General features: G+C 40.0%; 1 long non-coding RNA gene and 1 pseudogene across 2 annotated transcripts; both read right to left on the reverse strand.

The window, feature by feature from the left end:
- Positions 1 to 27911, reverse strand: LOC118983755 (uncharacterized). Of its 2 annotated transcripts, XR_005065795.1 has the most exons (4): positions 27694 to 27911; positions 27092 to 27296; positions 15041 to 15091; positions 1 to 27 (listed from the first exon to the last, which is right to left on the reverse strand). It is a non-coding gene; the product is annotated as an uncharacterized LOC118983755 (long non-coding RNA). The 2 variants fall into 2 exon arrangements; XR_005065796.1 differs by lacking the exons at positions 1 to 27; positions 15041 to 15091 and adding an exon at positions 24137 to 24163.
- Positions 6750 to 7712, reverse strand: LOC118983754 (ubiquitin-like; annotated as a pseudogene).

Below are 27911 nucleotides of genomic sequence, written 5' to 3' on the forward strand. Positions count from 1 at the left end.
CTCTTTTAGGTGTTTCTTCCCCTCTCTCTAAAAATTAGTAAACAATCTTTTTTTTAAAAGCCACACAGCACTCTAGCACCAAAACCCAGTTTTCCTGATTCCCAGTCCAGTGCTCTACCACATGTTAGTGCCCTATTTAGTAGTTATACCACCATAAGAATCATCCCCAAAGAAGGTAGATGCAGTAAATTTCCCAATTAGAAACCATCCCCCGGTGAAGCATGTTAAGGGCCAGAATAGGGAAGGGAGGCAAAAGGCACAGCTGAGGCATTACAATTACATGGGCTAAAAGAGGCAGGTTTCTGACTGTTTTATGGGCTCTGCGGCCTCATTCCTTCTTTGCTCTGAGCTGAGCCAATCACACTGCATCATGGAGTGGAGGGTCAGGAGAGTGAACGAAACAGACCTTTCTGCTGGCAGAGGTACGTGGCCAGGCTATTAATGGACCAGCAAACGAAGGGCAGTAATTGCAGATGCATATGACAGCAGCAGAAAGCCCCAGCCCGACCAAAATCACCTCCCACCCAAGGCCTGCCAGTTCACAGCAGCCAGTCAGAAGGCTCATGGTCATGAGAACAGGACAGGCTGCCAGAGTGGAATCTGCACACCAGCCTCTGTGCTCTGCCCAGACCTCTGACTCAGAGGTGGTGATGAATAATAGGTTGGGCTGGTTCATCAGCACAGTGAACCCCGGCATCAAGCCGGCAGTGACTTCTCTGGGGATTGAAGTCACTTCATGTTTGGGACACAAACCCCTAAGCTGCAAGCCCACACAGTTTAGCTTCCCACGGAGGATCTGAGGCAGCTCCTGGGCCAATCAAAGAAATGTGAGAAAAAGCCTATGGGCTATGGAGGGAGCCTCAGATGAAGTCTGAAATGTGACACCTCAAGGAGGATCAAATCAGAGAATGAATGAATTCAGCATTCAAATCACATTCTTACTCAATGCCTAAATCATTCTCACAAAATGTTAGTTTCGTCCCCTCTCAGGGCTCCAAATCCTTACTATAAAAAGGTATTACTGAAGGCATGTTTGAACTAGTGTTTTCTGTGAAGAGAAACATTTTCTAATGATATATTTACTTAACATTTCTTTTTTAAAAATTATTTTATTGTTGTTTAAGTACAGTTGTCTGCATTTACCCCTACCCTTCCCCAACCCCAGCCATTCCCACCTCCCTCCTCTGCTTCCACGCCCCACTTGGTTTTGTCCATGTGTCCTCTATAGTTATTCCTGAAAACCCTTCTCCCATTTATTTTTTCCCAAAATGCCATTCTTTTTTCCACATTTTTGTTGTTGTTCAAGTACAGTTATCTCTCCATTTCCCCCCCAACTCTCTCCCTTATACCAGCCATCCTCACGTCCCACCTTTGATCCTACCTCCCTTTGGTTTTGTCCATGTATCCTATATTGTAGTTCCTGAAAACCCTTCCCCCATCCCCCATTATACCCTCCCACCTCCCCTCTGGTCACTGTCAATAAACATCTTGGCTTGTCTATAGTCCCCAGTTATTCATTCAAAATTTATAGTTGTAATTAAAATCAATAATTATTTGACTTAAAAACATTAATAGCATTAACAGTATAATAAACAATGTTATTTATTTTTTAATATTTTATTTATTTATTTTTAGAGAGGGGGATGGGAAGAAAAAAGAGTGGGAGAGAAACATCAATGTGTGGTTGCCTCTCATGTGTCCCCTACTGGGAACTGGCCTGCAACCCAGGCAGGTGCTCTGACTGGGAATCGAACCACCTACCCTTTGCTTCACAGGCCCGTGCTTAATCCACTGAGCTACACCAGCCAGGGCTTATTTTTATATTAAAATTTTTAAAAGGTATTATATCGTCATTAGAGGAAATACCTCACAATTCTGGTTTAGGTGAGGTAAGGCAAGATCAGAAAAAAAGGGATAATTTAGGAAAATCTTATCTCTTAAACACCAAACTTTTAAACAGTATTTTGATGACATGAAATATACACGTATATATTACATGCTTCCCAGATTTCTTAACCCACTTGAATGTTTTCCAGCTAACTCAGGATAATCAGAATCAACATCCTTAATTGTGTCATGCTATTTTGTTTTTCTGTCTCTTTTCAGGATGTCAGGCACTTCCCCTGTCAGTTTTTCTGAGCTTCTCTCCCCTACTCCCCACTCCAATAACCCTTCCTGTTTCTTCTAATCTGTAGGACTAGGAAAGCAGATTACAAAACTCTTTAGAGCTAGGTTATAAAAAAGGTATTAGCAAAGGCCTGGGAAATAAAGTTTGTGGCTTTAGCTCTATATCTGTGTGTTTTAGGAGTTTGCAGCTATTTCTTCCTTCCAGGTTTGCGGCAAATTTCCAAGGAACAGAAGGTGCCAGAAATCTGACCTGGGATTAACTGTTGTGCTACTGAGTATCTGCTTGGGATCAGGCCAGGTCTCAAAATCCCGTGTCCACACCAACTCCCTAGCTCAGACTGTTCTGAGTGACAGAAAATTGGGAAGGATAAATAACAATTAAACGTGAGGCCCTGCCAGGTTGTTCTTTCAGAAAGTGAAGTGTGAAAAAGCAGGGGTAACACTGGCTTGGGAAATTTGCTCTAACCTCCAACAGAAGAGCATCTCTGCATTGTCCCCAGAACTGGGAAGCACTGAGGAAATTAGAAAGGTGATTTATTGTGCTTGGGCAGATCCTTAGGTAAACCCAATGACATATGATTGCACAAATCAAATTTTAAGTACATAATACCTTACCATTAACTATATATGTCATACATCAGATTTCTAGATTTTACTCATCTTCATTATACAACTGTAACTTTACACCCATTGAACAACCACCCACCATAACCCTATCCCCTGGTAACCACCATCCTATTATCTACTTTTATATCTTTGACTATTTTAGATGCCTCATATAAGAGGAATCATGCTGAATTTGTCCTCCTGTGACTGACTTATTTCACTTACAATAATGTCTTCTACGTTCATCCATGTGTCCAAACTCACCAACTTATATATATTCATTATTTGCAGTTTTTCATATACCAACTAAACCTCAGTGAAGCTAGGAGGAAATGATAAAAAAAAATCACGGGCTCTACTTTCTAGCAAAAAGGTGCACTGATCAGAAGCAAGCTAGATAAGATAAATTTTGAAGATTCTTAACTGTAGCAATATTTGAGAGGTCTTTCTTAAAAATCTTGGGAGGAAAACAACACATGCAATGTACAATGTAATAGCACTAGTCACATGTTTCAAACTTTTAAAATTTAGAAACCACTTTCATAGTCATTGCTTAATTTTATAAGCTGCAGAGAAGGCCATTCTCACTCCCATCCTTAGCTATCACTTCTTACTTTAAGAAGCACCTTAAAAATTTGTCTATAGCGTTATTAACAGCTAAATACCCACTATATTCACATGCTCTCTAGACAGGGACTACCACTGGGAGAGCTGATCCAGGCTTCACAGGCCCAGCTATACACAGGATATAAAATGGGGATTGTGTAAATGCTGGGGTCCCTGCCTTCTGGGGACCTGTAGCCTCAGAGTTCTGCCTCTACCAGACCATTAACCTCCACACAATGCAGAGGGGTCTCTTCAGCCCACCTCAGCATCATTTTTAGCCCAGGATGGGGGTCCTAATTCAGAATCCACAAGCCACCATTTCATTACTTTGGTCTGGACATTAAAGAACCAGTAGGATGATGATAATGAAACAGTCATTTATCATCATTGAATGTTGATTTGAACATTCTTAAAGTAGGAGAAGTAAAATTTGCCCCTACCTAGTTTCCACATATTTGGTATGATAAGCAAAGTACTTCATGGAGTATTAGTTTTTAAGGTGAATTACTTTGAAGTTTTTTGATAGATCACATAAGTCTGAGAGATTCTAACTGACTAAAAGTTAAATATCTTCTACCACTTAAAGTTTTTACTAGAAATTATACATAACACCTCCAACCAGAGATATGGAAAAAAGGAAAAAGCTTAGGATTTTATATTGTTGGGGGGAAAAGCCTTAGTGAGAAAAGTGACAATTAAGAGCAGGGATATGGAATAGGAAGAGCAAAATATGAAAATGTCAAATGGAAGAATCTAAATTTTGTCTTTGGGAAAGAAAGGGAAAATGTAAATAGCAATCATCAAATGATGTGTTCTTGACTAGAACTAAAAGATTATGTAAAGAAGTTTTTAAAAGCACTTAATCTGGAATAACTGAGAAACAATTAAGGACACATGATATACATGGATCTAGACATAATTATGCTAGGTGAAATATGTTGGACAGAGAATAAGACAAATGCCAATAATTTCACTCAAAAAAACAGAACAAATGGAAATCAAAACAAAACAGAAACAAACTCATAGATACAGAGCAAATTGATGGTTGCCAGAGCAGAGGGGGCTGGGGGATGGGTAGAAAGGGGAAGAGGATTAATAAATACAAACTTCCAATTATAAAATAAGTCATGAAGATGACTTACAGCTTAGAGAATAATAACTATGTGCAGTGACAGATGGTTACTAGACTTATGGTGATCACTTCATAAGTTATATAAATGTTCTATCACTATGTTGCACACCTGAAACTAATATAATATTATAGTATTATAATATGTCAACTATAATTAAAAATAAATTTTACAGAAACCCAAAAGATAAAGGAAAAAATACACTATAAAGGACATAACACTTATATGTGTGAAATAAAGTTAAATATTAAACTCCAACCAAAGTGAATGCTATATCTGGGCCTTAGAAATTTCTTAACCATAATGAATTTTTCAGTGATTCTATAAGGGGATGTGATTTATATTTAAGAACTGACTGTGGGTGAGTCTCATCTAGAATCAAGATAACAAGACCCACACGGAGTATAGCAATGAAGCCAAAGGAGGAAAACTGAATATTAACCATCGTGACCCTCTTTCAGATGCAGGCCTCCCTAACCCCTATCTCCTCACATTTATTTCTGCCCCTCCTATTATCCTAAACCAACCAGCTAATCAGCCAACCCACCACTCTATGAATAAGTTACATCTGGTTTAGGGTCTACCCTTCAGAAAGGTATGTGTGTCAGAGGAAGGAAGTCTGAGCTGCAATTCTGGCAGATTTGCACTCCTCGGGTTGATCTACACTGACTCTAGCCACTGCTTTCCTATCAGAGACACTAAAGGAATTTAAAAGTAAATTATTTCTTTAGCTTGCTCATGCCTGAGATTCAAAGGGAAAACAACAATGGCAGAAGCAATTTGTTGCAAGTGCCAGGCAACCAAAGTGCCACAAAATTTACAAACCCACACACATTTAACTATATATATATACACTAGTATACTTTAGTGTTTATGGTTCAGCTGAACACTATGAGTCAGGTCAGAAGCAGCCAATCACTCCTTACCTCAGGTCCCTTCCTGAAATTTGGTCTTCACTTCTAGTAAGAATCTAGAAATGGTTCCACAGGTCATCCTCTTCCTGGGAGAAGGATAACCTTAATTCTTGAGAATTCGGTCTTGGTAGGGGAGTAAGTTCCCTTCCTAAGCGATACTCAAGGACACTAGGGAATTCTGCTCACTTAGTCTTATCAGAGGGTTCACCACATATTGAACCAGACCTGAGGCATTAGGGCCACTACAGACATGCACAGCCTGCCCCTACCTTTTGAGATCAACTTCGTAAAGAACAACTCTCCTGCCCTGGCTGGTGTGGCTCAGTGGATTGAGTGCTAGCCTGCCTGTCACAAGTTCAATTCCCAGTCAGGGCACATGCCTGGGTTGTGGGCCAGGTCCCCAATAGGGGTGCTCGTGATGGCAATGATATATTGATCTTTCTTTCCCTCTCTTTCTCCCTCTCTTCCCCTCTCTATAAAAATAAATAATTTTTTTTTAAAAAGAGAACAATTCTCTCACTTTTTATTAAACACTCTATAGCTCCAGTCAGGCCTGGAACCTGAGACTATAGTGGCAAAGGTGTTTGACCTGGGCACAATTTTATGTTCATATGAGTGTGACTCTTAGGCCAGGAGCAGAAGGGAGAATATATATTTCATGTGAGTAATAAGGATAAAAAAGGAAAAGGACTGCAACTGACAAAAAGGTTAGTACTGCCTGTTTTATCTCCTCTCAGATAAAACAAGCACTTATCTGTCAGACTAGAGGTAGTTTGATGTTCATACTCCAGCCTGTTACAGAATTAGAAAATCAGCATCACTCATATATTTTCTAGAGTGGGGTGGGAAGTAAACAGTCAGCTGGTAACCAAGGAATGTAGCAAAGACTGTTAATAGCCACCACATATACCAGATATACCTCCACATATCCTAGTCTCCCTTGCATTGAAGTTAGGGCAAACTGATTAGTTCCTGACACTGAAATGTGTGCAGAAGTGATGTGTGTCACTTCTAAGTCGAAGCAAATTAAGGTATGTGGGCCTTCTGTTGTCGTTTTCTCTGCCATTGTGTCACTATGTTCAAGATATGTTCAAGATGGCATTGGTACAAAACAGAAGAGGGCCAACCAACTTGCATCAAAGCTTAAGTGAGCAACAAGTAAGCCTCTGTTGTTTATTTGTTGCTACACCAGAATCTAGCTTATCCTGACTAACATAGGCATCCATAATGCCACAGACTTTAGTGTAAGAAATTAACCTGGTCATACTCACACAGTCCATAAGAATGATAAGATTTCACATTTCTGAAGACTTTCTTCAACAAAAAGTTATCTGTGAAGGAGGATGGTTGATCCTAGCTTCTCCCAACACATGTCTTCATTCAATAACTCATTCAATAGCTCATAAAATCTCTTTCTAGGCACCTATTACCTCCTGCTACCTCCCATTTTACTAATATTGCTAACTAACAAAAATGCTGGCTTATAGCCTCTATAAAGCCAAACAAGAGAAAAATAAAAAAGGAGACAAAACTAAATTTCTCTCTATCACAACCACCTCAATTTCTTTTCCCCCCAGTCAGTGAAACGGAAACTTTATTGAGGGCCCAGGTCACAGAGGTCAGGCAGAAGGCCATACTATGGGCTCAAGATGGTGGAGGAGGGACCTTATCTAACCTTCTTGGGGCACAGGTTGTTAGCGTGGCTGCATTCCTTCTTGTAACAGTTGACAGCATGAGAAGTAGGCATAACACATGCAGTAGATCATCTTGTCACAGTTGTGCTTCTGGGTGAGCTGGCAGAGGGAGGGCTCCATGAGGTCACCCCATAGACGAAGCACCAACTACAGAGTGGACTCTTTCTGAATGTTGTAGTCTGAAAGAGTGTAGCCATCCCTCAGCTGTTTGCCCCCCAAAGCCAGATACTACTGGTCAGACAGGATGCCCTCCTTGTCTTGGATTTTAGCTTTGACATTCTCAGTGGTGTCCCTGAGCTTAACCTCAAGGGTGATGATCTTGCCAGTCAGGGTCTTCATAAAGATCTGCATCTCTGTGTCTGCTGGGACACTGCTCTGCTGCCTTGTTGAAAAAAGAAAGAGATCATCTCAATTTCTCTCAATCCACTTTTAAAGTTTAGAGTAAGAAGAAAAGGAACTTCACTCATTCACTGTCTCTAAAATGTCTGGACCTGACTCAGTGATCCAGCAAGACCAGCACAACACTTTAAAGCCTGAACCACAAGGGCTGGGGACAATTTCTTCTTGGTACTCTTCACAAAGGAGAGAAGACCTCTTGGCCATTTCTCATGATAACTAGCTGAAAACCTTACCTTTCAGAGCATCTGAGATGATTGAAATGACAGGGACCTCACATATGACTTGTTATTGCAAATGACCAAAATATATCTTTTAAAGAATTTCTTTCAAAAGTATGTCACTTTACCAGTGTAAGTTGAGAAATTATACACACACATTTTTCTTGGGTTAGCATTTGATGGAAATTTTGATGTAGTCATCCCCTAATGAGAAAGCCTGTCTGGTGGTTAGAGGCTACATTAAAGACACGGACTGGGTCTTGCATACAAGCTTATCCTTTATTTTGCAGCTGGAATCTGGTTCTGTTGGAAGGAGATGGTCAGAGAAGCCCTTACACTCTGACCCAGAAAGCCTCTTCTGAACATTACCCAATGCTCCTGTTATACAACATGCAAAATAAATAATCAACCTTAAAAGTCAGGCAGCCAAAGCTCTACTCGAATAATAAGCCCTTTAACAAGCTACTTATCACCTGCCAAAATCAGCTCCAGAGGAACACAAGGAACTTTAATTCTATTGTTCTCTTTAACTAGTTGGGGGAGACAGACAAGCTTCAATGCCTTTATTGGTTTTCTAAGAGACAAAAGACATAAAGCTTCTCATTTGCCCACACCCTGCCCTTGATCTCAATAATTTAAATATAGCTACAGTCCCACCATGTCTAAGAGGTCTCTATTAAAAGTGTGATCTATAAAGGAGTCTTGACCTTTTCTTAGAAAACATGCCACTCTACTTTCTCTGGATCTGATTGTTGGGGTAAAAAAGGTAAGAATATAAATCTCAACCTTTTCAGAAAATTTAGTGGGAGGGAGACAGAGGGCAGGACGGAGGCATCTGAAGTGCAGTCCTTTGCCTGTAATGGCTCTCTCTCTCTGCCTTAACTACAAAAGGGAAGAGGAGTTTTGCTCAAGGAAAACTATCCCAAACCATGTTTGGTGCACTCAGGTAGGCCTGACGATACTTTGTTGTTGGCCCAAAATGGCTTGTCTGGGTTTCAAATACAGGATGGGGCCTTTTGTTAAAGAAATCTGATGGGAGAAACCTGTTATTAAAGTCATTTCTGATGAACCATGAAAGGAATTTTGATATCTATTTGACATTATTTTCCCAGGACCCTTAACCCACAGATGCAAAGCTTAGGATTAATCTCCTCTATAAAACCTTACTACCCTCCTTTCCCCCTCTCACTAATCCCTCCTATAAAATCGGTCCCTTCCTCCACTAAGCTCTATACATACTGAGTGGTTCACACTTGTTTCTTTCACTCCCTCATGGGTTTTCTTAGAACAGGAACTAATCATTATTCATCTCTGCATCCTTATTGTCTAGCACAGTCCCTGGAACACTGTAGGTGTTCATTAAATCATTTCATTAACAATAAGATTAATAACTATTATAGTTAACATTTGAATGTTCAGTAACTCTGTGTTCAACTGCCTATTATTTTTACTCATTTTTCACATGAGGAAGCTGAGGCAGTAGGAGGTTAATAAGCTAATAAATAGCAAAACAATGATACAAACTAGACAATCAGGCTCTAGCACTTTCTTAAGCATTACATGGAGTGGTACATAGGAATAAATAAGTGAGCTGGTAAAAGGGCTACATGCATATAAAACCATTAAATGCAAGCTTAAATTGATTTGATTTCCATGCCTGGTTTTATTACACAGAGATGTTTTAAACACCTAGTATTCTGTGCTAAGCCCAGTGCTAATAATTAGAGGTACAAAGATAAAGGTATGGTCTTATTCCTTAAGGAGAATAGAGACAAGTAGCAAAAATTTATCAGGTATTTACTATGTGCTAGGCACTGTTCTAAATACTTGATATGGACTTCTGGCCAAGATGGACTGTGCCTCCTCACACAACCAAAATAAGAACAATAACAATTTAAAAATAAAAAATCACCAGTACTGACAGAAAATCGAACTGTATGGAAGTCCAACAACCAAGGAGTTAAAGTAGACACATTCATCCAGACCAGTAGGAGGGGCGGAGTCAGGGAGCCTGGATGAGAGGGCTCCCAGCAAGGCAGCTGGCAGACCCAGTGAGGAGGCGGATTGTGGAGGGGCATGGCACACAAGGCAGCTGGCGGGCCAGGCAGTCCCACATTTGCACACAGATAAACCAGGCAAAACTGGGGAGTGAGACAGACAGTGCAAGCCAGGGCCCCAGTGTGGAGAAATAAAGCCTCAAAACATAGATTGAAAACACCTGTAGGGGTTGAGGTGCTGGGAGAAACTTCCAGCCTCACAGGACAGTGCCTTGGAGAGACCAACAGGGTCCTAGAATGTACACAGGCCCACCCACAAGTAAATCAGCAACAGAAGGGCCCAATATGCTTGTGGAAAGTGGGGGAAGTGACTGAAATGCAGCAGAGAATGAAGCAAGCACCACTGTTTCCTCTCAGATCCTCCCCTACATACAGTGTCACCACACACCAACTGGGTTGCCCTGCCCTGGTGAATACCTAAGGCTCCACCCCTCACTATGTAACAGGTATGTCAAAACAAAAAAAAATGGCCCAAAGAGAAGAACAGATGAAAGCTCCAGAACAAATACAACTAAGCGATGAAGAGATAGCCAACCTATCAGATGCACAGTTCAAAACACTGGTAATCAGGAAGCTCACAGAATTGATTGAATTTGGTTGTAAATTAGATGAAAAAATGAAGGCTACGCTAAGTGAAATAAAGGAAAATGTACAGGGAACCAATAGTGATGGGAAGGAAACTGGGTACTCAAATCAATGGAGTGGACCAGAAGGAAGAAAGCAATGTCCAATCAGAAAAGAATGAAGAAACAAGAATTCAAAAAAAAAAATGAGAGGCTTAGGAACCTCCAGGAAATCTTTAAATGTTCCAACATCCGAATTATAGGGGTACCAGAAGGGGAAGAGGAAGAGCAACAAGTGGAAAACTTATTTGAAAAATAATAAAGGAGAATTTCCCCATTCCGGCAAAGGAAATAGAATTCCAGAAGTCCAGGAAGCTCAGAGAGTCCCACAGAAGTTGGACCCAAGGGGAACACACCAAGGCACATCACAGTTACATTACCCAAGATTAAGGATAAGAAGAGAATCTTAAAAGCAGCAAGACAAAATGAGAGAGTTACCTACAAAGGAGTTCCCATCAGACTGTCAGGTGATTTCTCAAAGAGACCTTATAGGCAAGAAGGGGCTGGAAAGAAGTATTCCAAGTCACGAAAGGCAAGGACCTACATCCAAGATTGCTCTATCCAGCAAAGCTACCATTTAGAATGGAAGGACAGATAAAGTGCTTCCCAGATAAGGTCAAGTTCAAGGAGTTCGTCATCACCAAGCCCTTATTATATGAAATGTTAAAGGGACTTATCTAAGAAAAAGAAGGTAAAAAACATGTACAGTAAAATGTCAGCAAACTCATAATTATTAACAACCACACCTAAAACAAAAACAAAAGCAAACAACTAGAACAGGAACAGAAACACAGAAATGGAGATCAAATGGAGAGGGTTAGCAACAGGGGAGTGGGAGGAGCAGAGAGGGGGAAAGGTACAGAGAATAAGTAGCATAGATGGTAGGTAGAAAATAGGGGGAGGGTAAGAATAGTATGGGAAATGTAGAGGCCAAGAACTTATATGTAGGACCCATGGACATGAACTAAAGCAGGGGAATGTGGGTGGGAGAGGGTGTGTGCAGGGTGGAGGGGAGTGAAGGGGGGGAAACAGGACAACTGTAATAGCATAATCAATAAAATATATAAAAATAATGCAAAAATAAATACTTGACATGTATTATCTTTTTTAATCTTTACAAAACCCCTATGAGAGTGGTACCGTTATTATTATTATTATTACTAGTATTATTATTATTTATTGAATCAAGATGAGACAGATGAGAAACAGGCCCAAGGAGATTAAGCAACTTGCCACCATTTCAACCCAAGCAGCCTAGCTCCAGAGTCCATGCTCTTATTCACCATACTTTACTGCCTCTCTCATTTACAACCATACACAATTTTATTTTATTTTATTTTATTTTATTTATTTATTTTATAAATTCTTTTTTTTAACCTTTTCAAATTTTATGTTTATTTTGCTTTAAAGTTTTATTTTATTTTTTTAATTTTATTTATTTATTTTTAGAGGGGAAGGGAAGGAGGGAGAGAAATATCAGTGTATGGTTGCCTCTGCCGGAAACACACAATGTACCGTGTGTCCCCTGCCAGGAACTGGCCTGCAACCCAGGCATGTGCCCTGACTGGGAATCGAACTGCGATCCTCTGGTTCGCAGGCCCGCGCTCAATTCACTGAGCTACACCAGCCAGGGCTTATATACACAATTTTAATATAATGTAATATATGCTGGAAGAGAGAAAGAGAAAAGGGGCTATGGAAATGCAGAGAAGGAAATGATTCATTTTTCCTGAGAGGAGGATCAAAAAAAGTTCTGCAAAACAGGTAACACTTGAACTGGGCCTCAGAGACATGAAGATAAGAAAGAAATTCAAATACACACAGTACATGGGGACTAGTAAAACTCATACACAATTTCAAAGCCATCACTACTAAAACACAGAGCTAAGAAGCAAGCCCAGCTCTACACTGTTTTCTGCTGCTGAGGCCACTTCTCACCAAGGAACAGAAAAATAATTAGTGCAACTGTGGCCTGCATTTTTATGTCAGTTTTCCCACTTGGTTCAAATTCTACCGGGGGTTTAGTCATCCTTTCAGTATCTGCAGAAATTGCTTTTCATCACCCTGCTATACAATAGATAATGTTTCTGGAAGGGGACCCTGGGCTCTTTAGTGTAACTGAGGCCAAATCCTCCAAGGTTGGCAAAGAAGGTTGGAATTGCCGCCATGTGGGGAAGGGGGACAGTTGGATCTCATGGCCCAAATTTTTTCCACCCATAGAGATGCTCTCCATTTGCTAATTATAGAGGTTCTAAGTCTAGTTCTATTAAAGGCTGTCCGTGGGTTTCCTTAGAGTTTTTTCCACTCAAACCTGCTGTCAACTTCCTGTCCCTCAAAATACAGCATCTCTGAGAATTACTGGCTATTATTCCCAGAAACACAGGAGAATATGGACAAGTGATCTTAGCAACTAGTGCAAACTTCTAGGGCGAACTTGTGATCATTTCTCACATTCTACAATAAATACCTTCATTTGCCCCTACACACTATTCCAGTCATGGCCTCATTTCCTTACTCTTGTTTACAGTAAAACTTCAAAAGATCTGTCTAGCCCTCACTGGCACGGCTCAGTTGATTGGCCATTGTCCCGCAAAGTAAAAGGTTACCATTTTTAATTCCTGGTCAGGGCACGAGCCTGGGTTGTGGGTTTGGTCCCTGGTTGGGGTGCTTATGAGAGGCAACCGATCAATGCTCTCTCACATCAGTGTTTCTCTTCCTCTTTTTCTCCTCCATTCCCCTCTCTCTAAAAATAAAGAAGTGAATGAATAAATAATCTTTTTAAAAAAGATTTGTCTATATTACTCATCTACAATTTTTCACCTCCTTTTTTTTCTTGTACCCACTCTAATGAAGGTTCTGTCCACTGAAACAGCTTATATCCTGGCCACTAATAATAGCTATGTTGCTCAAGTCTATAAAGGATTCTTGCTTGGCCAACCAGAAGTACATTTCACAATTGATTATTCCCCTCTTCTTTGAAGCACCTTCTTCACTTGGCTTCCAGGATACTATTTTCTTCTGGGTTCCCTTCTACCTTATTGGCCACATCTTGTCAGTTTACTTTGCTAGTTCTTCATTGTTTTCCTAACCTCTCAATGCAGGAGTGCCACAAGGCTGGATCCTTCTCCCCTTCTCTTCTCTAACTGCGCTCATTTTCTTGGTGATAACATTCATCCCTTAGCTTTAAAAACTACCTAGATGCCCCTATATGCTACCTAGATGCCCGATTCAAAAATATTTATCTCCAACCCCTACCATTCTCATGAGCGCCAGGCTCATCCCACAGTTTACTCATTATTTCCATTTGGATATCTAATTGTCATCTCAAATTCAACATATCCAAAATTAAACTGCTGATAATACTTTCAAACCCCTTCTTCTCATAGTCTTCACCATTGCAGTCAGTGGAAACTCCATCCTTGCAGCTTCTCAGAATGAAAACCTGGCCATCATCTTAAACAAAAAAGCTGTGTTACACAACTCCAGAGGGCACCAGCCACATTTAATTTAGTGCTATCAGTGTTATGCAACATGGTGACCTTGTTCTTTATTCCTCTTTCTCTCACATCCCACATCTAATCTTTTAGCAAATCCAGTTGATTCTATCTTCAAAATATATCCAAAAGTCCAACAACTTCTCCCAAATTCCACTGTTGTCAGTCAGACCCAGGCCTGTCCCCTTATAATTTATTATCCATAAAACAACCAGAGTGATCATTTTAAAATATCAGATCATATCACTCCTCAACTCAAATTTCCCCAATGCTTCCTATCTCTTTTACACTAAAAGCCAAAGTTTGTACAATGGCCTACAGACCCTGCATTATTTTTTCCCTTTGGCATTTATCCCTAGTTAATATACTATGTGTTTTATCTATTTATCTCACTTATTGTCTGTAGCCCACATATGAAATAAGCTCCATAAGGTCAGGAACTTGGTTGATTTTCTTCACAGATGAAGCCTCAGTATCCACAACAATAGCTGACACAAAGGATACATTCAATATATATTTGTAGATGGAATAAATGAAATAGACTGGGAAGAAGAAATCTTTACACTTGAGCCAGAATCGAACCAACATACAATATAACAAGTGAAATGGCATTTAAATCAGCTACTTCTGGGACCAAGTTAGGTGCCAGGGGATGTTCATTTCCTACTTCCTATTGTTTGTTTTTCTACTGCATTCATATTTTACCTGATAAAGTCTCGTTTGCCTCCTAAAGAAAAAGAAATTGACCTACATATAGTTAGGAGCTCCCCCTGGTGGAATAACTCCATCAAAGCAATACAAAAGAAAATCATAGAACAGACCTTAAATTACAACGCCGATCACAAAGGAAGGGACTCAAGTATTTCACAGGAAAAATCCTCAATAGAAACAAGGGAAACTCAAGATTGGATTCAAGGTACATGTTGGACTTTATTAATACATTTTACTGTTGCTCCTCATTTGCATCTGATGAATGCAAAAAATAATTCATTTAAAGTGGAACAATGTATTGTTCCACTTTAGTAATTCAAGTAATTTAAAATTTGGTAGAGGATATAAGTCATGAATACAAATAAGCACAAAGCAATGAATATGACTCTGAAAGAGTAAATCAGGGCAAAATAAGAGGAATAAACTAAGAGTTATGACTCACCAGGAAAGAGAAGGATTACCTGGGGCTGAGTAAATCCAAGGAAGACAATTTGGACATTCTTCAACTGAGCCTTGAAAAATAGACAAAAATTTAAATAAGAGAGCATTCTAGGTAAAGACCTAAATGTAGGAAAGGGCACATGTTGTAGAAACCCAAGCTGGCCGAATGAGCTCTGTAATGGTCACAAGTTAGCTGACAACAAAATTCAAAGCCCTCCCTGAAATGAGCAGAGAAGAGCCTTTAAGAAAAAAGTCCTTGGAAGAGGTAAACACAGGAGGGAACTAAAGAGAGCCCTTTTTTTGTTTTCTCTTGTATGAGAGAAACACTTCTAAAACTATGGGCGAGGGAGTAAAATACAAACTCCATGATAAATAGTGTAGCCTGCATTCTAAATTATTCTGAATCCACAACATCTAATAAAAATACTTACAAGCATGCAAGGTCTATTCTACTCCCAACTGTATCTAAAGGTAATCCCCAGAGAACCTCCTTTTCAAATGACATTGTTCTCTCATCCATTTTCTCCTATGCAATATCTTTTTCATGAAGAAGTCAAAATGCATCCTGAATCCACCCACCCCTCTCCGTTTCCACTGCCATCCTTCTAGTCTGAGCCACCACCATCTCTCCCCCTGGTATAGTGCAACAGTCACCTGATTAGCCTGCCCACTTGTATGGTAACCCCTCTATATGCCACACTGTACACAGCAGTCAGATCACCCAGGAATATTTTGAGGGGAGGTAAAAACTCAAGTTTCATTTTCAACTTTTTATTTTTAAATAATTACACATTTACCAAAAAAGTTGCAAAAATAGTACAAAGAAATCTCCATATACCCTTTCACCTAGATTTTCCAAACATTAATATCATACATAACCACAGCACAATATTATTAATAAAAATTAACATTAATGCAATACTATAATCAATAGACCATATTCAAATTTTTCCAATTGCCCCAACAATGTCACTTTTCTGGTGCAGTTTCACACATGTCTGCTTCAGCTCCTTTAATTGGGAACAGCTCCTCAGTCTTTTCCCTTTTTTTGCAGGGGGGCGGGTCTTTCAGTACCATGACACTTTTGAAAAACAATGATCTGTTTCAGAATGAGCTCCAACATGGAGGCCTAGGTAAATAAGGCACACCTCCTCTCACAACCACATCAAAATTATGACTAAATTATAGAAAAACCATTACTCAGAAACAGTAGAAATCAAGCTAAATGGAAGTCCTACACCTACAGAATTAAAGAAGATGCCACACCCATCAAGACTCATAGGAACAGCAGAGACACACAGACGAAGAACAGGCTGGTCCCACACCCACAGTGAATAAGCATTTTGTGGATAGATACTTTGAAACTATATAAATATACTGCTTCTCATCATACTTTTGTCCATTAATATTAGTATCCATTGATGATTCTTGCCTGAAAGTTATTACTGTAGTGCTTTCCAAATGATAATTTTCTATGTCCATTATTCTTCCTATATTTATTAAAATTATACTGTAAACATGGACTTTCCTCCTTCATTCGTTTATTGTTTTCAGTTACTTCTTCATGTTCATATGGACTCATGAATTTTTTATGATTAAAGATATTTGCTTTTTATTTATAGAGAGGGGAGAAGGGAAGCAGAAAGAGAGGGAGAGAAACATTGATGTGACAGAGAAACATCAATCAGTTGTTTCTCCTAAGCATTCCAACTGGGGACTGAACCCAAAACCCAGGCATGTGCCCCAACCCAGGATCTAGCTGGTGACCTTTTACTTTGCAGGACAATAGCCAACCGAGGGCTGGACTTGTGAATTCTATTTTTTTCTACGAATTATAATTCATTACTATCATTATTTTGTTGCTTAAATTGTCCCAGATATTGCCATTAGGAATCCCTTCAAATTGACTCCTGAATCCTTTTGCCATGTCCTCATAATTCCACAAGCACTTTCTTCGTTTCTGCAAAAGAAAACATTCTAACCTCATCTTATATTCTCACTGCCCCAGCCCTGGAATCAGCCATTTCTCCAAGAGTCCTGGCTCCTTTTATTTGGAAAACGGTATTTTGAAAGCCAGGATCTGAGTGCTAAGGGTCATTGCTTCCAGGCTTTCTGAGAAGAATGAGCTAGGAAATATATGTATACACACACACAACTATATATCTTTCTCTGTGTGAGTGTATGGGGTTGTGGTATGTTTGTGTGTAAAACACATTCATAGTGATACCTCTGATTATCACTGATGGGGAATCAGACTGGCAGACTGACAACCTTTCCCTTTGTAGGACAACACCCAACCAACTGAGTCACAACAGTCAGGGCTAGTATATGAAATATTAACATTCTGAAAGTCAAAACTATATGCAAAAGGTAAACTAAGAAAAAATGTCACTTTCTCATCCCTTCTATCCCATTCCCATTTTCCCAACCTTTCTACCCCTGTTACTATTCACCCTTGTAAGTTACTCAATCTTATTAGTTTGGGGTTTATCTTTCCACATAGGGAATATTGACTCCTGTAACAAATCACCATGAACTTAATGGCTTAAAACACCACAGATATATATTATGATTCTGAAGGTCAGAATTTCACAATGGGTCGCACAGGCTGAAGTCAAGGTGTCAGCAGGACTGCATTCTTTCTGGGGGCTTTACAGATAAACATATTCCCTTGCCCTTTTTTAGCCTCTAAAGGCTGCCTACATTCCTTGGCTTATGGCCCCTTCTCCCATTTTCTAGCCAGCAGCATATCTTCAAACCTCTATGACCCCTTCTTCCATCATCACATGTCCTTCCTCTTGACTCTGGTCCTTCTGTCTTCCTCTTATAAGGAGGACACTTGTAAATATATTGGATCCACAGGGATTATCTCTCATCATAATCCTGAATGACATTTTCAAAGTCCCTTTTGTCATGTAAAGTAACATATTTCACAGGTTCTAGGGATTAGTACATGGACACCTTGGGGGTGCTATTCTGTCTACCACACAGAGATTTATTTTTTAAGTTTTTAGAAACACAGGAGAGATCATGTCACTCTTCTTAAACTCATTAAATGTCTTTCCTTTACTCTTAAAATAAGTCCAACTTCATCATTCTAGCCTTTTTGCCTCCTTCCATTTTTGAACATGCTAAATCCTTTGTGGCTTCAAGGCCTTTTTGTATTCATTATTACATCTGTCTCAAATATTCTTTCCCCAGCTCCTCTCATGGTTGACTCATTCTTCCAGTCTCATTTCAAATGTCACCTCTTTGAAGAAGCTATCCCTGATCACCACATATGTAATATCCTGTCTCAACTACTCTCTCTAATTTGCTCTATTTATTTTCTTTACCATTGATCAATCTGTAATATATTTTTATGTATCACTTCACTTGCTTATTCACCCTTTTTCTTACTAGAATGTAATCACCATGATGGTGAAAACTATATTTATTCTGCTGTATGCCTGTATCTAGCACAGTACCAGTAAAAAGTGGGCATTCAATAAATTCTAACAGAATAAATGGATGCTGCTCCAGTTGGGGTGAGCAATTTAAGATGTGTGTTGCTGGTATAAACAGGGTAAACAAAACAATCCCTGATTACTTTAGGTACTGCTGATGCAATCTTTCCCAATTTCAAATATAATCCAAGCAATTTCCTATATGTAATTCATTCATTCATTCAATAAGTGTTCACCGAATAGCTAATACACATGAATTTAATTCTTACAACAACCCTACAAGGTAGCTACTTTTATTACTATCCCTATTGTACTAACAAGAAAAGTGAAGTTCAGAGAAGTATTTGCTAGGTATTATGCTAGGTTCAGGGGCTATTCCAGGGAACAAACAAACATGGTTATAGCCCACTGCCCTCTCTAGTTGAGAGCCAGAGAATGAATAATCCAGGCTTACAGAGTAGTTTGCTAAGTGTTATGATAGAGGGCTAGGAAAGGCGCTATGGGTGTCCAGGCATAGGACAGTGAAATCAAGTGGAATGAGAGGAGGCTTCTGAGAGGAGCAGACACTTGAACTAATTTTGAAGCATAAGTAGATCTTAGCTAGATGAATGGAACACCAATTAGCTAGTTATTGGTAGGACTCACAGGCTATTATTTACTTTAATGATGTTCCTGTTTTTCTGTGATTGGCTTTCACCTCAGCTTTGTAGAATAGGAAATCCGATTTTGTGAGTAACCTGGAGTCATGTTTATTTTTTTCTTTTAAATATATTTTATTGATTATGCTATTACAGTTGTCCCATTTTTTAATCCACTTTATTCCCCTCCACCTTGTACCCCCCCCACCATCATTCCCACACTTTAGTTCATGTCCATGGTCATACATGTAAGTTCTTTGGCTTCTCCATTTCTCATACTATTCTTAACCACCCCCTGTCTATTTTGTACCTACCATTTGTGCTACTTATTCCCTGTACTTTTCCCCCTCCCCCCTCTCCTGCTGATAACCCTCCACGTGACCTCCATTTCTGTGGTTCTGTTCCTCTTCTAGTTGTTTGCTTAGTTTGTTTTCATTTTTGTCTTTGTTTTTTTAGGTTTGGTTGTTGATAGTTATGAGTTAGTTGTCATTTTACTGTTCATATTTTTTATCTTCTTTTTCTTAGATAAGTTCCTTTAACATTTCATATAAGGGCTTGGTGATGATAAACTCCTTTAACTTGACCTTATCTGAGAAGCACTTTTTATCTGCCCTTCCAGTCTAAATGACAGCTTTGTTAGGCAATCTTGGATGTAGGTCCTTGCCTTTCATAACTTGGAATACTTCTTTCCAGCCCCTTTTGCCTGTAAGGTTTCTTTTGAGAAATCAGCTGATAGTCTTATGGGAACTCCTTGCAGGTTACAACCTGTCTCCTTTCTCTTCCTGGTTTTAAGACTCTCTCCTTATCTTTCATCTTGGGAAATGTAATTATGATGTGCTGTGGTGTGTGCTTCCATGGGTCCAACTTCTTTGGGACTCTCTCAGCTTCTTGGACTTGCTGGAAGTCTGTTTCCTTTGCCAAATTAGGAAGTTGTCCATTATGTTTTCAAATAGGTTTTCAATTTCCTGCTCTTCCTCTTCCCCTTCTGGCACCCCTATGATGTGGATGTTAGAACATTTAAAGATATCCTGGAGGTTCCTAAGCCTCTCCTCATTTTTTTGAATTCTTGTTTCTTCATTCTGTCCCAGTTAAATGTTTATTTCTTCCTTCTGGCCCCACTATTGATATGAGTCTCAGTTTCCTTTTCTTCACTATTGATTCCCTGTACATTTTCCTTTATTTCCCTTTTCATAGCCTTCACTTTTTCCTCTATTTTGAGACCATACCCAGACATTTCTGTGAACACCCTGATTACCCGTGTTTTGAACTCTGCATCTGATAGGTTAGCTATTTCATCATTGCTTAGTTGTATTTTTTCCGGAGCTTTAATCTGTTCCTTTATTTGGGCTATATTTTTTTGTCTTGGAATGCCTGTTACGTTCTAGGGGGCAGAGCCTTAGGTATTTGCCAGGGTGGGGCAACCTATGTTGCTGCATTGTGATGCTATATGTGGGAAGGGGTATGAGAGGGAACAATACCACTTGCTCAGCTCTTGGCTTTCAGTCACCTCATCCGCTACCCACAAGCAAATTGGGCCCTTCTGGTGCTGATTCCTGGGTGGGTGGTTTTGTGTACATTTGAGGACCCTGTGGGTCTCTCCAAGAAACTCTCCTGTGAGGCTGGGAGTTTCTCCCACCACGTCAACTCCCACAGGTTTTTTCAGTCAGAGGTTTGAGGCTTTATTTCCCTGCACTAGAACCCTGGGTTGTGCAGTCTGTCTTGCTCCCTGGTTATTCCTCCCAGTTTATTCACATGCAAATGTGGGACTGCTTGGTCTGCCTACCACCTCCTGGCCTGCCCTATCCTCTAGCCACTGCCTTGCTGTGAGTCCTCTCAGCCTGGCTGCCCATTTCTGCCCCTCCTACCAGTCTGGATGAATATTTCTTCTTTAACTCATAGGTTGTTGGACTTCCATACAGTTTGATTTTCTGGCAGTTCTGGTTATTTTTTTGCTTTTAAATTTGTTGTTGTCCTTCTTTTGGTTGTGCAAGGAGGAAAAGTGTATCTACCTACACCTCCATCTTGGCTGGAAGTCATCGTAACCCTGAGTCATTTGAAATTGGGAATACTGACACATGCTAATAGAGCTCAAGAGAGAATAAAGTTTATAACTCAGAACATAAATTTCTTAGTTTAACTGTAAAGTGGGCATTCTCTCCCTACAGCATGCCTACAGAGACAGTTTTCCGGTGAGCCTAGAACAGGTATCCACAAACTATTTCTTTACGGGCTGATAGTAAATATTTTTGGTTTTCTAGTCTCTGTCATGACTATTCAACAACATTATTGCAGGGCAAATGAAGCCCCCCTACAAAATCCCTTTCCATTCTAAACCCTTGGGTATGAGAAAGCTCTCCTTACTAGTAAAACTACCAGCAGCATCAATTTACATTCTGCAGCTATTTCACAGAGACCACCTTGATAATTTTTGTTAACTACAGGGGAAAACGAGAATTCTCCATTCTTACATATATTCCCCCAGGAAACAGATTTGGTAATATTAATACTTACAAGAGGCACTAGCATGTAAGCTCCATGAAGAGAGATTTTTAAAATTAGAATCTTTTATTTTTTCAAAAGCAGTATATGTTCAATGTAGAAATTATAAAACAAAGATAGGTAAATAGAAATATTATTTTCCCACCATCCAGAAATCACCATTGTTAAAAGCTTAGTACATATACTTCCAGATCTTTTTCTAAGTATTTAAGATATAGATATATCCATCCAAGATGGAGCCATAGGTAGACACACTGTGCCTCCTCACACTACCAAAATTAAGGACAACAAAAATTTTAAAAACAACAAGAACTGACAGAAAACTGAACTGTATGGAAGTCCAACAACCATTCATCCAGACCAGTAAGAGGGGCGGAGTCGGCGGTGACAGGAGAGGGGCCGTGGCAAAAAAAAAGTGGTGGCTGGTGATCTAGGCACGTAGGCGGTGGTTGGGAGACCCCAGGCATGCAGGCAGTGGCTAGCAGACCCCAGGCGTGCAGGCAATGGCCGGCAGACCCTGGGCTCCGGGAGGCAACGAGCAGACCCAGTGAGGCACACAAGGTGGCTGGCTGACCACAGCCCCACATTCCCACACAGATAAACCAGGTGAAAATGGGCAGCAAGACAAATTGCACAACCCAGGGCCCCAGCGCCAGGAAATAAAGCTTAAAAGCACCAATCGAAAACACGTGTGGGGGGTGAGGTGCCGGGAGAGACTTCCAGCATCACAGAAGAGTTTATTGGAGAGACCCACAGGGTCCTAGAATGTACTCAAGCCCACCCACATGGGAATCGGCAGCAGAAGAGCCCAGTTTGCTTGTGGGAAGCAGCAGAAGGGACTGAAATCTGAGAGAGAGTGGAGCAAGCACCATTGTTCCCTCTCTGACCCTGCCCCCACATACAGCATCACAACCCAGCAAGTGGGTTGACCAACCCTGGTGAACACCTAAGGCTCCGCCCCTCACTACTTAACAGGTGCAACCAGACCAAAAAAAGCGGCTCAAACGGAAGAACAGATCAAAGCCCCAGAGCCAATACATCTTAAGCGACCAAGAGATAGCCAATCTATCAGATGCACAGTTCAAAGTACTGGTGATCAGGATGCTCACAGAATTGGTTCATTTTGGTCGAAAATTAGATGAAAAAATGAAGGCTACACTATGTGAAATGAAGGGAAATGCACAGGGAACCAATAGTGATGGAAAGGAAACTGGGACTCAAATCAACGGAGTGAACCAGAAGGGAGAAAAAAACAACCAAACAGAAAAGAAGGAAGAAACAAGAATTGAAAGAAATGAGGAGAGGTTTAGGAACCTCCAGGACATCTTTAAATGTTCCAACATCCGAATTATAGGGGTACCAGAAGGGGAAAGGAAGAATAACAAGTGGAAAACTTATTTGAACAAATCATAAAGGAGAACTTCCCCATTCTGATGAAGGAAATACATTTCCAGGAAGTTCAGAAAGCTCAGCGAGTCCTAAGGAAGTTGGACCCAAGGAGGAACACACCAAGGCACATCATCATTACATTAGCCAAGATTAAAATGAAGGAGAGAATTCTAGATGCAGCAAGCAATAAGGAGACAGTCACCTACAAAGGAGTTCCCATCAGACTGTCAGCGGATTTCTCAAAAGAGACCTTACAGGCCAGAAGGGGCTGGAAAGAAGTATTCCAAGTCATGAAATCCAAAGACCTACAGCCAAGATTGCTTTATCCAGCGAAGCTTTCATTTAGAATGGAAGGGCGCATAAAGTGCTTCTTAGATAAGGTCAAGTTCAAGGAGTTCATCATCACCAAGCTTTTATTATGTGAAATGTTAAAGGGACTTATCTAAGAAAAGGAAGGTAAAATATATGAACAGTAAAAATACAGCAAACTCACAGTTATTATGAACCACACCTAAAACAAAAGCAAACTAAGGGGACAACTAGATCAGGAGCAGAACCATAGAAATGGAGATCACAAGGATCACTTTGCATCTTAAAGTCTGTTAGCAACAGGGGAGTGGGAGGAGGAGAAGGGGGAAAAGATACAGAGAATAAGTAGAATAGACTGTAGGTAGAAAATAGGGGGAGGGCAAGAATAGTATGGGAAATGTAGAAGCTAAAGAACTTATGACACATGGACATGAACTAGAGGGAGGGAATGTGGGTGGGAGGGGTGTGCAGGGTTGAGGGGAATGAAGGGGGGAATGGGACAACTGTAATAGCATAATCAATAAAATATATTTAAAAAGATATACATGTATATGCATTTTCTACCAAAATGAGGTAATAAATTAATGAAAATAATTTGTTTTTCAGTTAATGACCTCCACCATTCTATGTTAATAAGTTTTCATCTCATCTAAAAACCATACATATTCAGCCCTGGCTGGTATGGCCCAGTGAATTGAGCACCAACCTGTGAACCAGAGGGTCGCTGGTTCGATTCCCAGTCAGGGCACATGCTTGGGTTGTTGGCCAGGTTCCCCAGCTGGGGGTGTGCAAGAGGCAATCGGTTCATGTTTCTCTTGAACATCGATGTTTCTCTCTCTCTTTTCTCCCTCCTTTGCCCTCTCTAAAAATGAATAAATAAAATATTTTTAAAAAACCATCCATATTTATATTTCCCTACTTTTCCCCCAAAATGTCCTATAAAGCCAATTTATTCAAGTCAGGATCCAATCTCAGACCATACATTGCATCTTAAAGTCTGTTTTCATTTAGAATAGTAATCTTTTTCAGGACAGAAATTTTGTTTCCTGTTGATCCCCAACGTCTTTAACAGTTCTTGCTACATAGTAGTAGCTCAATAAATATTTGCATTAATTAATGAAAAACTTGGGGGATGGGGGTGGTTTTACCATAAAGTTTATCTCATCCACCCATTATCGTTTATCTCCATTTTATAAATAATAAAAGTCAAGGTGAGAGGAATGAAATGACTTCGCAAGGTCACACAGAAGTACATGGATACGTTTTCCATTCCTTTGTTTATTCTATTAAACCAGGACTTGGCAAACTCTTCCTGTGAAGGTCAGATAGTAAATATTCTAGACCTTCTGGAACAAATAGCAAAATCAAAGATATTATGTAGGTACGAGAGAAAAAAATTTTTCTCGTACATTTTTATTGATGAAATCCAAATATAATGATAATTAGCTGTAAGGTTTTGTAATACAGGTCTAATGAAAAAATGAGAAAAAAAGAATAACATTTGGTTTAATTGTGGTTGAAAGTTAGTGTTCCCTATTTTCAAACTGATTGCAAATACTCATCTAAATAAACAGTCTTAGTTCTGGCTGGTGTGGCTCAGTAGATTGAGCACCAGCCTGTGAACCAAAGGGTCACTGGTTCAATTCCCAGAGAGGGCACATGCCTGGGTTGCTGGCCAGGTCCTCAGTGAGGGGGTGCTCCAGAGGCAACACACATTGATGTTTTTCTCCCTCTCTTTCTCTCTCCCTTCCCCTCTGTAAAAATAAATAAAATCTTTTAAAATAAAAAGAATAAACAGTCTTAGCTCACAGGTCATAGTTTATCAGCCTCTGTCCTATACTATGTTGCTTTTGTGTGGTTTGAGTTTTTCTTTGAAAGTTTGAGTGAAAATATCATTTTTCTTAATTGACAGTTACAATTGGGTTCTGGCTTATTGACGGTATATGGTACTAAATTACCAATAAGGAAAACAAGTCCTTAGCCAGTCCTTTAAAATGTGTATCTTATCTTACTTCAGTTACTCTGGTATCTAAATGTTGGTAATGCCTATCTTCTTTCACTTACATTGCAAGAAGGTAAATTGCATTGTGACTGTGGCTTTCATAATTAACCATGCGTTAATATTTAATGGGGTTGACCAATTTAGAAATCAATACAAGTGAGGATGGTTATTGTTTGTCCTATGTCATGGCTGATTGTTTTTTCTTTTTCACATAAAATCATGCTATGCTATTTATTTTTTAAATATATTTTTTAAGATTTTATTTATCTTTAGAGGGGAAGGGAAGGAAGGAGGGAGAGAAATATCAATGTATGGTTGCCTCTCATGGGTCCCCTGCTGGGAACCGGCCTGCAACCCAGGCATGTGCCCTGACTGGGAATTGAACCGCAATCGTCTAGTTTGCAGGTCCGCGCTCAATCCACTAAGCTACACCAGCCAGGGCCATGCTATGCTATTTAAAGATTTAATGGTAAATATCCAAAGAGTTAAAAGAATAGATAGTAATTGCTTTGGATAGAGCAGAAATGAGGAGGAAAGTTGGGGACTCCTTTATTACTTTTAAAAATAGCGCACCTTGTAGAACTCTATGATTTTTAAAACTATGTACATGTATAATTTTGATTAAAAATATATGAAATAAAAACAAGGGTCCCATTGAAGTCTCTTCTAGAAAAGGCTTAATACTTTCCTCCATCTTCCCCTGAACTTTGATTAAGTGTCCCTCTTCTCTGCTCCCCACATCATCTGTGCTCAACTCTATCACAGCACTTAACACACTGTACTATAATTATCTGTTTGTTCTTTCTGAAGGAACCCTGAGCTCCTTGTAAGGAAGAACCCTGTATTCATTTCAGCTCCTAGATTCAAATACTTAAAAAGGCATTCATTAAAGTTAAGTGAAACTATCTAAACCAAATACTACTCAGTCTAGGCAAATTAACATCACAGTGAGATACCAGACAAAATAAGTGTTGCTGGGGATGTGGAGAAATTGGAACCTTCATACATTTACCAATGGGAATATTAAATGATACAGCCACTTTGGAAAACAGTCTGGAAGTTCCTGAAAAAGTTAAACATATAGTTACCATATGGCCCAGAAATCCCACTCTTATACCAAAGAACAAGTGAACATGCTTCTTGCCCTCTCTAGTGGAAAGAGAGAGAATGAATCCAAATAGACAGGACAGTGTGCAAAGTGTTATGACAGGTTTGCTAAGGGTGCTGGGGGAGTACCCACACAGGTCAGTGAAATGAAGAAAACTGAAAACATATGTGCACACCAATGTTCACAATAAGATTACTCATAATAGCCAAAAAGTGGAAACAACTCAAATGTCCAACTGATAAATGGATAAACAAATATGGTATATCCATACCAGGGAATATTATTAAGCCATAAAAAGGAACGAAATACTGATATAATACAACTTTGATGGACCTGGAAAACGCAATGCTAACAGAAAGAAGCCAGTCACCAAAGACTACATATTGTATGATTACATTCATATTAACTGTGCAGACAGGTTGTTAGGGCTACAGATAGGAGGAAAAATTAAATGTAAACAAGCCTAGGGAATTTGGGGGAAGGGTGATTGAAATGTTTTAAAATTGGATTGTGGTGATGGCTGCACAACTGTAAATTCATTAAAAATGATTGTAAACTTAAGATGAGTGAATTTTATGGTATACAAAGTATAAGGTTGTAAAAATTCCTTAATCTATTACATTTTTTAGTTTCTCAACTCTCCCCTCCCTCACCCCAGTTGGAATAGCTCGTTACAATACCTGGTAAGAATTTGGGTGAAGTTTCTGAAGCATTTTGCCAGTTGAGGCTTGGGGTTGTGCTGACAGCAATCAAGGTCAGCATCTCTCCGTGAAACTGTAAGATGTCTTGAGGTGTTCAATGTGTTCCAGGTTGGGTGATCCCAGTGTATAATATGGATAACCTATAGTTTCTCTGCCAGTTTAGTTGTGAGTATGCCTAGAGTCCCTATTCCAAGTAATAAACTAGCCAGGTAACAAATTCACTCCTTGAAACTTGAGAGCCCTATACATAACCAGGTAAATAGTTCTATTACGGCATGTCTGTGAAAATGTTGGGGGTGGGACAACTTGGTCAGTACTTATTGAGCAAAGATGTCCTGCCAGAACACTCAAAGGTACAAACTCCGTCCCCTCGGCCCGCTCCCGAGTGGTACCCCAGGGGAAAGCACACCTTTCCAAGAATGCTGGGGAAGTGCAACAGGATGTACTACCAGCACCTCTTAGAGATAAGCGAAAGGCCGGCACCAAATCCCTCCCTTTTTGCGTTTAGGGAAGTGCACAAACTGCCACAAAGTTAAGGTGAGATGTCTCCTCCCAGGGCCACCTGCTTCCCCAAAACTCACGCATCTGCTATTAGAGTCGCCAAGACGATACTGATTAAGTGTGCCGGGACTTCGCCAAAGCGGCCCCACCGTTAGGTCTGCGTGCAGCAAAAGGAGAAGGCGGTGGAGTTAGGAAAGCAGTCTGAGCCCGCCCTTAACCGCCCCGGGCTTCAGGTGGTGCTGCCCCACCACTCAGCGCGCGACTCCCTAGTAACGTGCCCCCACCCCGTCGACAGGCG

Source organism: Sturnira hondurensis, unplaced genomic scaffold, assembly GCF_014824575.4.
Source record: "Sturnira hondurensis isolate 20B ecotype Veracruz unplaced genomic scaffold, ASM1482457v3 Scaffold0003038, whole genome shotgun sequence".
Classification (NCBI taxonomy): domain Eukaryota; kingdom Metazoa; phylum Chordata; class Mammalia; order Chiroptera; family Phyllostomidae; genus Sturnira; species Sturnira hondurensis.